The sequence below is a fragment of the Macaca thibetana genome, chromosome 4 (genome assembly GCF_024542745.1).
Source record: "Macaca thibetana thibetana isolate TM-01 chromosome 4, ASM2454274v1, whole genome shotgun sequence".
Taxonomy (NCBI): Eukaryota; Metazoa; Chordata; class Mammalia; order Primates; family Cercopithecidae; genus Macaca; species Macaca thibetana.
The window spans coordinates 164,976,569-164,988,802 of NC_065581.1; the positions used below are offsets into that span (position 1 = coordinate 164,976,569).

The following is a 12,234-nucleotide window of genomic DNA, read 5'->3' on the forward strand; positions in this document are numbered from 1 at the left end:
GTCCAACAGGAAAATATCACAATCCTAAATATACATGCACCTAACATTGGAGCTTCCAAGTTTACAAAACAATTACTACTAGACCTAAGAAATGAGAGAGACAGTCACACAATAATAGTGGGGGGACTTCAATACTCCACTGACAGCACTAGACAGGTCATCAAAACGGAAAGTCAACAAAGAAACAATGGACTTAAACTATACCCTACAACAAATGGACTTGACAGATACTTAAAGAATATTCCACCCAACAACTGTTAAAATAAACATTCTACTCATCAGCACATGGAGCATTCTCCAAGACAGACCATATCATAGGCCACAAAACAAGGCTCAGTAAATTTAAGAACATCAAAGTTATATCAAGTACTCTCCCAGACCACAGTGGAATAAAATTGGAAATTAACTCCAAAAGGTACCCTCAAAACCAGGCAAATACATGGAAATCAAATAACCTGTTCCTGAATGATTGTTGGGTCAACAATAAAATCAAGATGGAAATTAAAACATTATTTGAGCTGAACAATAATAGTGACAGAGCTTATCAAAACCTCTGGGATACAGCAAATGCAGTGCTAAGGGGAAAGTTCATAGCATTAAATGCCTACATCGAAGTCTAAAAGAGCACAAATAGACAATCTAAGGTCACACCTCAAGGAACTGGAGAAACAACAATCCAAACCCAAACCCAGCAGAACAAAAGAAATAACAAAGATCAAAGCAAACCTAAATGAAATAGAAACAAAAAGAAAATACAAAAGTTAAATGAAACAAAAAGCTGGTTCCTTGAAAAGATAAATAAAATTGATAGACCATTAGCGAGATTAACCAAGAAAAGAAGAGAAAATCCAAATAAACTCAATTAGAAACAAAATGGGAGATATTACAACTGATACCATAGAAATACAAAAGATTATTCAAGGCTACTATGAACACCCTTTATTGTACACAAGCTAGAAAACTTGGAGGAGATGCATCAATTCATAGAAATATACAACCCTCTTAGATTAAGCCAGGAAGAAACAGAAACTCTGAACAGACCAATAACAAGCAGCAAAATTGAAATGGTAATTTTTAAATTGCCAACAACAAAAAAGTCCAGAACCAGATGTATTCACAGCAGAATTCTATCAGACATTTGAACAAAAATTGGAACCAATCCTATTGACACTATTCCACAGGATAGAGAAGGAGGGAATCCTTCTTAAATCATTTATGAAGCCATTATTACCCCAATACCAAAATCAGGGAAGGACACAACAGAAAAAGAAAACTATAGACCAATATCCCTGATGAACATAGATGCAAAAATCCTCAGCAAAATACTAACTAACTGAATCCAACAGCATATCAAAAAGATACTCCACCATGATCAAGTGGGCTTCATACCAGGGATCCAGGGATGCAGGGATGGTTTAAACAAGTCAATAAATGTGATATAGCACATAAACAGAATTAAAAACAAAAATCACATGATCAAGCCAATAGATACAGAAAAAGCATTTGACAAATCCAGCATTGCTTAATTACTAAAACCCTCAGCAATATTGGCATAGAAGGGGCATACCTGAAGGTAATAAAAGCCATCTCTGCCAAACACACAGCCAACATTATACTGAATGGGGAAAAGTTGAAAGCATTTCCCCTGAGAGCTGGAACAAGACATGGATGACCACTTTCACCTCCTCTATTCAACATAGTACTGGAAGTCCTAGCCAGAGCAACCAGACAAGAGAAAGAAATCAAGGGCATCCAAATTGGTAAAGAGGAAGTCAAACTGTTACTGTTTGCTGATGATATAATCGTATACCTAAAAAACCCTAAAGATTCATCCAAAAGGCTCCTCTAACTGTTAATTGAAGTTAGCAAAGTTTCCGGATACAAAGTTAATGTACACAAATCAATAGCTCTGCTACACACCAACAGTGACCAAGCTGAGAATCAAATCAAGAACTCAACCCCTTTTACAATAGCTGGAAAAAAAAAAACTTAGGAATATACCTAACCAAGAAGGTGAAAGATCTCTACAAGGAAAACTACGAAACACTGCTGAAACAAATAATAGATGACACAAACAAACGGAAACACATTCCATGCTCATGGATAGGTAGAATCAATATTGTGAAAATGACCGTACTGCCAAAAGCAATCTACAAATTCAATGCAATTCCCATCAAAATACCACCATCATTTTTCACAGAACTAGAAAAAACAATTTGAAAATTCATATGGAACGAAAAAAGGGCCCACATAGCTAAAGCAAGACTAAGCAAAAAGAACAAAATCTGGAGGCATCACATTACCTGACTTCAAACTACACAGTAATGTCATAGTAACCAAAACATCATGGTACTTGAATAAAAATAGGCACATAGACAAATGGAAGAGAATAGAGAACCAAGAAATAAAGCCAAATATTTACAGCCAACTGCTCTTCAACAAAGCAAACAAAAACAAAGTAGGGAAAGGACACCCTTTTCAACAAATGATGCTGGGATAATTGCATATCCACGTGTAGAAGAATGAAACTCATTCTTCATCTCTCACCTTATACAAAAATTTACTCAAGATGGATCAAAGACTTAAATCTAAGAACCTGAAACAACAAAAATTCTAGAAGATAACATTGGAAAAACCCTTCTAGACACTGGCTTAGACAAAGAGTTCATGACCAAGAACCTAAAAGGAAATACAACAAAAACAAAGATAAATAGATGGGACTTAATTAAATTCAAAAGCTTCTGCACAGCAAAAGAAATAATCAACAGAGTTAACAGACAACCCACAGGGTGGGAGAAAATCTTCACAATCCATATATCCAACAAAGCACTAATATTCAGGATCTGCAAGGAACTCAAATCAAAAATAAAATATAAACAATCCATCAAAGTGGGCTAAGAACATGGATAGACAATTCTTAAAAGAAGATATACAAATTGCCAACAAGTATATGGAAAAATGCTCAACATAACTTATTATCAGGGAAATGCATATCAAAACCGCAAGGTGGTATCATCTCACTCCTGCAATAACGCCCATAATTTAAACAATCAAAAAATAATAGATGTTAGCATAGATGCAGTGAAAAGGGAACACTTTTACACTACTGGTGGAAATGTAAACTAGTACAACCACTATGGAAAACAGTGTGGAGATTCCTTTAAAAACTAAAAGTAGAATTACTATTTGATCCGGCAGTCCCACTCCTGGGTATCTACCCAGAGGAAAAGTCATTATACCAAAAAATACTCACACAGCATAATTTGCAAATGCAAAAATATGGAACCACCCCAAATGCCCGTCAATCAATGAGTGGATAAAGAAACTGTGGTATATATACCATGGAATACTACTCAGCCATAAAAAAGAATGAAATAATGGGATTCACGGCAACCTGGATGGAACTGGAGACCATTATTCTTAGTGAAGTAACTCAGGAATGGAAAAACCAAACATTGTGTGTTCTCACTCATAATTGGGAGCTAAGTTATGAGGACATGAAGGCATAAGCACACAATGGACTTTGGGAACTCATGGAAAGGGCTAGGAGGGGGGTTAAAGGATAAAAGACTACACACTGGGTAGTGTACACTGTTTGGGTGATAGTTGTACCAAAGTCTCAGAAATCACCACTGAAGAACTTATTCATGCAACCAAATACCACCCATTCCCCAAAATCCTATTGAAACAAAAAATTAATTTTTAAAGAATTAGTTAAATTAGTTGTATATTTTAAATTAGTTAAAATATATATACGTATATGCATATACACACATATATACATATACACACATATATATAAAATGGAGTCCCATCACTCTCCTGCTTAGAAATCCCAAAAGGCTTCCAGGAAAAAAGAATACAATCCAAGACCTTGCCATGACCTCAAATCCTGACATCACACTCTCCTCTCCACGTGCATCTCAGGCCAGCCTGGGCAGCCCCAGGCCTGCATGTGGTTCCTGAAGCCAAGCCAAGCTCAGGCTTCCTTGGTCCGGCCATGCCAGGGTCTGTCTGTCTGGGACAATCCACTCCCGGGTCTTGCTGGTTGGTTTCTTCTCATCAGTAAGGTCTTAGTCTAAACATGGCATGGGTAGAGAAGTCTACGGTAACCATGCCCCATGCCTCTGCTAATATGGCCGACCCAGAGCACTCCCTGTCACCCTATTTCTGCACAGTACTTACCCCCATGTGAAACCATCTTGTTGAGTTGTTTATTTGCGAGGATGCTAAAATAGAAGACTCGTACTCTTCTTTTTCATGGAATCCTGGTGCCCAGCACAGGGCCAGACCCACAGCTATCACTCCCCAGACTTTGCCCAAAGAATAAAAGGAGAAGGGAGGGTGAGGCAGGGGTGGATTGGCTTGAGCCACCAAGTGTGTAGCTGGCAGTGGAGGAGCCCAAGGCCACCCCCGCCCATGGATATCCATGAGATCATTCATCATTTCGAGAAGGATGTTGCTATGTTTACCCTATTGACTTGGAGATATGCATTTATGTGGCTAAATCCTCATGTAGAATGAGCTTTCCCGACACAGGAGCTGCATCCTATGAGTACTCAGTCCCATGTGCCTAGCGCAGTGTGTGGCCTGAGACTGACACCCAGCATGTGTTCACAGCCGTTTCCTCAAGCTCACTGAATTCTCACCTTCGCTTTCTTTGGAAATGGTTTTATAGGGTTTGCTCCCTCTGTTCTACATGGGACAGAAGTGAGACACTGGGTTCAGGGACCAGGGGCACTCACGCCTGGCTCCACTGTGCCCACAGGGCCTCCACCAGAGAAGTGTGAGACTCCAGATTCAGGAACAAGGGGCACTCACACCTGGCTCTGCTGTGCCCACGGGGCCTCCGCCAGAGAAGTGGAACGGAGGCGTTTCCTTCACGGTGGCTACTCAATGTGCATTTGGCAAGTGGGATGTTTGGGTTATATATCCTGGAAAAATATGTCTTCATGATTCCCTAGAGAATTTTATGACTCACATAAATTGCAAAGTCTATCTCCACACCCAGCTCTCAGCTGCATGTACGTTACAAGGGTACAAGGATTTTTTTCCCCCATTACTTCAAAATATCTGAAGGATAACAAGCTATACAATTTTCTGACACCTTGCATCTTACCCAAACACACACAGCATTATCTATGGGGGAAAATCCACTCAATTAAGAAAAAAAACCTATATATGTATATAAATCTTACCATAATTAAATTATCCATTTAGCATTAATAAACTATAAGAAGATTTTGTAATTCTTGTAAATCAATAATACATCCCACCTATAACGAGACAGCAGCCAGAGAATGGGGAGGTATAATTTTTTAAAACAGCTCCGACTAAAACCCCCTGGATTTTTACGCACACATAAAGGAATAATGTTTGTCTTTTTCCAGGGTGGAGAGGGGAGAGAGATGGAAAAATAGGATAAAAAGTCTCAGTGTGGCAATGAAGGTCCTGTGAGTTCCACACAGCCTCGGCCGGGGGCATGGATCTGAGCCCCTGCGGCCTCCTCACGAAAGCTCAGGCTGCTTCTGAGGTCTCACGGGGGATGCACCTATGGGGTGGGTAAGGAGGGAGATGACAGGGACACAGAGGGACAGATGTGGCCAGCACCCTCCCTGTGACCAGAGATGCCTGTAGCACTGAGATAAGGCCTGAACAGAAGGGACTGAGCCACCAGGTTTGACCCATGACCTGAGTGCATTAGCCAAAAATAAAAAATCTGCCCCCAATGTTGAGTACGCTGGGGGAAATGAAGGATTCTAGGAGGAGAAAATAAGTCTGTAGAAAAAAACCTTTGTTTAAATTCCCTCACTCATTAGTTCCCTGCTATATTTAGCAAATGACATCATCTGTGATGCCTCAATTTCACCACCTGAAAAATGGGGGAAAACTAACAGATCCCCTGCCCACTTCCCAGGGCTGAGGGAGGGTACGAGGCATGGAAAACAGGCGCACGTCAAGAGTCGGGTTGTTATTTCACAGCTGTTCCTCTGCAGGCAGGAGGATAGCCACGCCACCAGTCCTCAGGGGCTCAAACCTGGGAAGCCTTCCAGACACCCAAACCCAAACGGGATCTCATGGCTTTCTCCAACCTGCTGCTCTGCACACTAGACACAGAAAACGTAGCTTTCACTGGGTCTTTTGCTTCATGATTTAGCAACGACCTCAATGCAGAAGGTGATTCTTGGCTGTGATCGGATGAGCACAATTTTTTCTTGAGAACCAGCGTTTTATGAGACCCACCCCCCCGGCATCCCAATAAAATCACCAGGCTGCGGAGACACTTACTGCTTTGCCCCAGCAGCTACAAGGAAGGCCCCACAGGCCATTTGCTGGTACCCATTCCCTGGAGCCATGTGTGAGGAGCGAGCAGCAAACGCTCCGCTCCAGGCTCCTGATTTGGTGCTCTGAGACCACGGGACATGGTCTCCAGCCGGTGCCCACGATTTTGGAGAATGTTCCTGTTCGCACTTAGTAATCCTTTTCTTCTCGGAAAGAAAGCACTCTGGGAAATGTGCAAAGGCTGACTTCGTTACAGAAGCAGAAAAATGAGGATCCCAGAAACTGAAAAGAGCTATAAACTGTCTTCATCTGCCCAGGAATGACAAATGACAAACACTCAGTGAGAAAGGAATAACCAGAAGGAGAGATGTCTGCAGATGACAAGAGCCAGACTTTTTGTCTTTTGTGGATTCTTGCAAGTAATTACCACTTACACATCAAATGATATGCTGTCCCAATCTTCTTTACAAAATCATACATTTTTCTTCTTTTTCTGCCTCAATAAATGCTAATGTTCCATGAAGCCAATGTTATTCTCACCCACCCCACAGTGCGTCTAAACACAGATGGGCCTGCAGTGGCTTAGCCGCATCACCCTCTTTCCAGAAGGCATGATGCTTACCCTACCCTTTTCTAGCATTTCTGCAAGGACTAAAGTGATTCTTGTCTGCTGGACAGAGAAACAGTAAGAAATCCAAATGCAAATAGACTGACACCATCATGGTGACTTATGTAACACCAGCTTTTAGAGTCGTCACAGAGACAGATTCACAGGAGGTAATAAGCAAGGACTGGAAGACCGTTTTATCACTCTTCTTTCAAATCTAGTAGCTATTTCTTTTAAACAGTAATTGCATTGCTCTTAATTGCTTCATTAGTGCCTGGGCTTCATTATTCACCTTGTCTCACTTCTATTCAAACCAGTTTAGATTGTTTTTCTGTTTTTTACGAGGAACAATGGAACTCTGTCTGGATTGCAGAGATAGGAGAGGCGATGTGGCCGCACAGGCAGTTCAGCCTGTCCCGGGCCATATCCTGCTGGAGCTTTGGCCCAGAGCTCCTGAATACACCCTGACTGGCTCTCTCTTTCACGCTTGCTGTCTGTTGCCATGAATCTCTTCCTGGCCTTCCTCCTCACCAGGGGACTCGTCGAGAGGTCTAAGCAGCAACCACTCGGCAACTGCGGGAGCTGGGCATTGCAGGAGGCCACACTGATGTGCTCAGGAGCTCAGCCCTCAGCTGCCCATGGTCCCCTGGATGCCCTTGTAAGGAGGCTGCCTGTCCAGGCCTGAGGGTCCCTCTGTGACCTCTCAGCTGGTGCTGTGTCTTCAGCGTCCTCCTTGGCTCAAAGAGACTGTCATCCGGCAGCCGAAGCCCTGTGATCCCCATGTAGCTGCGTCCTGCCAACTGATGGTGACAGCAGGAAATGCCACCTGCCGTGCCCCCCGGCCCAGATACTTTCTATTCTGCTATCAAAAATCGTAAAATTTGAGAGGAAAGGGAAGTACTCCAGTAGCCACAAGGAAATCAAGTGGAATCCTGCTAACATTTTCAATAGCACCTAGATCTGGTTTTCTAGAGTTGACCTAACAAGAAAATGGTCCTATTGTTATTAATAAACATAACCCTGAAATCTAAGCACTTTAAAAATCCATGCAACAGGGCAGGTGTGGTGGCTCATGCCTGTAGTCACAGCACTTTGGGAGGCCAAGGCGAGAGGATCGTTTGAGCTCAGGGGTTCGAGACCAGCCTCGACAATATAGTGAGACCCTGTGTCTAAAAAAAATAAAAATAAAAATAAAAAAATAAATTCATGCAACAAATTCTAATATTTTTCAAAGGTTGTTCTGTGAAATGAAAACTCACCTAAAAATCATCTATGAATCTGAGAACACATAGGGAACAAATACAACAAAACAGCACAGAGACCTGGGAGGTGGGCGCTGCCTGGCGCTGCACAGACTTCACCTCTGCGCCATGGAAGTGGACAGGTGGGGCCTCTCCTGGCCCAAAGCCATTGAAGCTGGCTCTCCTCCTCCATCAGGACAGCATCAGCCCTCCCAACCGCCAGCACAGCAGCTCAGAGGAGGCTGGCCGAGCGCCACCACCACGTCCTATCCCACACAGATCAGTGCTCGGCTTTGGGCCCACCGAAGTCTCACGAGTGTGGCTGTGAGGTTCGTTTGAGTACACTTGGCCCAACGTCCAGATCAGGTTCCCAGGCAACAAGACAACAAGTTGCCTCTAGACCCTCAAACAAGTCCACCCAGTTAGGCCTGCAGGGAAGTCCCCAGGCGAGCCATGAGCTTGTTTCCCACACGGAGCTGTCGCCTCATGGAGGCACTCTCATCCCTGGTGCTTCTCTGCCTCCCTATGCACGGCCTGCAGGAGGGAGGGAGGAAGGGGAGAGCCCAGAACCTCAGGGAGCCAGGGCCTCGCCTGCCCACAGGCGTCATTCTCCTTCCAGATTTTTCTTCCATGACTGTGATGTCACTATACAGAGCCCTTCAAGTAATCCCTTAAAGAAGTATTTCCTGACAGAATCTGCTGGGTTTTGTGGTTGTTGTTCAGAATAGGAAGGATGCCTGCCGCCTCTGATGCGTCAGATGAAATTAGACCAAGAATCCACCCGTCCCATGAATTTCTAACACAAACTCCCCCACATTGCTACTGCCTTCCTGAGGGAGGAGGCTGTTCCCTCAGCAATGGTGAATAAAGGTGTATTGCAGTAACACCCAAGCTGGAGAACAGATATCTTGTCTTACACCCAAGCTTCACACTGGACCTTCACCAGAACTCACCTTCTCGGAAGCTGCACAGAACTGTAACGCGAGGAATCACATGCCTAGATATCATACGTGATCTATCCCAAATGCCTTCCACACTTCAAAAACTATGTGAGAAGCCTACACCACGACACTCTTATCAGTGAAAGTACTCACAAGCTGGAGTGATCACAGCGCCTCCTGCGCTCTTCCAGGGCAAGCCTCGCTCACCTTTTTCTTCTTTTCCGTGAACGATAATGCCTGCCCTACAGATTAGCAATAAATATTCTTGGCTGAATAAATGATGGGAAAACTGCCGCTGACTTGAATGATTTTTTTCCTAAATAAGATGACTTTTTGTCATGTGTGTTCAGACTGGCAACAGGCATGAAAAGTTTATCAGTTTAGTTGCCACAAAATTTCTCTTTTTCCAAAAAACCACAACAGATGTTGGCAAGGATGTAGAGACAGGGAACGCTTATACACTGTTGGTGGAAATGTAAATCAGCATGATCTCTACAAAACACATATGAAAATTTTTCAGAAAACTAAAAACAGAACTACTATTTGATCCATAATCCCACTACTGGGTATCTACACTAAGGAAAAGAAAGCATCATACAAAAAAGACACCTGCACTTATCTGCTTATCACAGCACAATTCACAATAGCATAGCCATGGAATCAACGTAAGTGTCCAATAGCAAAGAATTCGATCAAGAAAATGTGGTACAGATACACCATGGAATACTATTCAGCCCCAAAAAAAGCATGAAATCATGCCTCTAGCAGTAACGTGGTTGGAACTGGAGGCCATTATCCTAAGTGAAATAACTCAAATGCCGCATGTTCTCACCTATAAGTGGGAGCTAAAGAATGAGCACACATGAATATATAGGAGGAAGAGTAAACACTGGGCTACAAAAGGTGGGAGCGCGGGAGTGGGGGTGAGAGTGAAAAATCATAAGTCGGGTACCGTGCTCACTGTTCTGGTAATGGCTAGGCTAGAAATCCAGACATCACCACTACACAATATATCCACATAACAAAACTGCATTTGGAAGAAAGAAGAAGAAAGAAGAAGAGGAAGAAAGAAGAAGAAAGAGGAAGAAGAAGAAGAAAAAGGGTTTTGTGATTGTTGTTCAGAATATGGCTCTTTTATTTGAGCCATAAATCCCTCACCTAGAGAAGACCTTGCAAACAACCACTCTGGAGGCCAAGAAGGATGTCAAAAGCTTCTCTCTAACAAAACTTAAAACAACATCATAGAGTATTCAAATGACATTCATCTGCAGCTAGGCTCAAAAATTCCATGTTGGGTTTTCAGCATCATCTATCAGAAACCTCAAGTAAACAAGTAATTTTCTCCAGTATTTTCTCATTCTTCCCACAAATACTGCAAATGTATCTAAATATCAATATTATAATTCTGCAAAATACTCCTAAAATCTGTTTGGAACTCTATTCCTTCATTTATTAAGATGCAAAGATATACTGGTTTTCTATTATTCAGATACAGTAAGCATCCAGAAACAGTAATAATCTCCTCCATCTCATATTCCATTATCAAAAAAAACTTTTAAAGAGGTTTGTTTCTTTCATTACATTCTATGATAGATTCACATCTAGATTTCCATCAAAAATGTAGAGAACAAGACAACTTGAGACTAGGAGCTCTTAAAAAATAAACACCGTTAATGAAAGAATTTTTTGTTAGTTGTGTATAAGCACTTTTGGGCATATAATGTGCTATGGTCTAAATGTTTATATTTCTCCAAAACTCACATGTTAAAATCCTAGCAATAAAGGTTAGGCGAGAACTTTGGGAGGTGATTAAGTCTTGAGGGTGGAGTTCTCATGAATGGGATTAGTATCCTTATCAAAGAGACCCCAGAGATCTCCCTTGTCCCTTCCACCGCTTGAGGACACAGGGTAAAGAAGGCTGGCCATGAACCAGAAAAGTGTGCTTCACTAGCCGTCAAACCTGCCATGCCTTAATTGTGGCCTTCCCAGCCTCCAGAACTATGAGAATACCTTTCTGTTGTGTAGAAGCCTTCCAGTGTGGCATTCTGCTATGGCAGCCTGAATGCAGCAGGACATGGTGTTATGGAATCTTGCTGCTCCGGTTGAACCTAACAGAATGAAGAGTCTGCTGCACCCATCCTGGCTCAGGGCCCTGTCGACAGCCTCCTGAAGCCAACTACTAAGTCATCACATTAGTCTGCCTGCAGTAAACGCACTAAGTTCCCTGGAAATCAGAGTTCCCACGAAAGCCTAGAAAAGTATTCTGAAAAATGACAGCCAGTTATTTCTCTGAAACCCTTGGCCTTATGAATTTGCTGTCTTACGAATTTGCAGGGAGGGTACACCTTCCTTTCCCACTCCTACCACTTTGCAAGTATCAGATTGAGCATCATATTTTCAGGAAAGTCACTGCCTCGTCTGCCTACCCTTTGACCTTCATGGAACTGGCAAAAGTGGCGCTGTCTACTCTCCCAGGGGAGGCAAAGGTACAAGGCCAGGCCAAGCATCGTGTTTTAAGAATGCAGCTGGATCGCTGCGCAGCTAGAAGAGAGCCGGACTCTAGACTCCCACATCAGCGAAAACGCACAGAACCGAAAGGCAGCTGGATAAACGCAAGGCAGCCGAACACCATTTTTCTTCATTTAACCAGTGGACTATGTCATCGGATCCTAAGATCCAGTGACACTTGGCTTAAATGTTGCATTGGTGTGCATAGGTTTAGATGGTAGTGAAATGCAGCGTTCAGCATCTGAGCAGACCATTTTCTAAAACCAGCAATGTTCATCGATCCAGCCCTTCCAGTCTACAGTATCTGCCAGCTATCTTAAAAGTCAACAGAGTTGCAAACTTTCTAACTTTTCTGGCTGCAGGTGGCATGTGGCTGAGCGACTCAGTCTTCTTAATGGCCAAGTCAATGGTCCATGGCTCCAGCCACCTCTGAGAGCGTTTCCTTTCCCAGTGGTGGAAGTGTGGCTGTGTAACTACAAAGCCTTCACTACAGCCTCAACTCAGCTTTCGAATTTAGCTCTTTTGTGTCCAGTGTCTCCCTGATGGACATGCTTATTCTTACCAAAATCTCCCCTGAGAACACCAGTGTTGCTGAGATACTTTTACTTTATTAAAGTCTAAGTCTGTTTTCTGTTGCCTGGGTCAGGCCCAAGCT

At 42.9% G+C, this 12,234-nt stretch overlaps 1 protein-coding gene across 3 annotated transcripts in view; it reads right to left on the reverse strand.

Annotated features, from left to right (window-relative positions):
* The window catches only part of RPS6KA2 (ribosomal protein S6 kinase A2), a 491,259-nt gene that overhangs the window by 435,688 nt on the left and 43,337 nt on the right, over window positions 1-12,234 (reverse strand). The gene's annotated exons all lie outside the window — the stretch shown is intronic.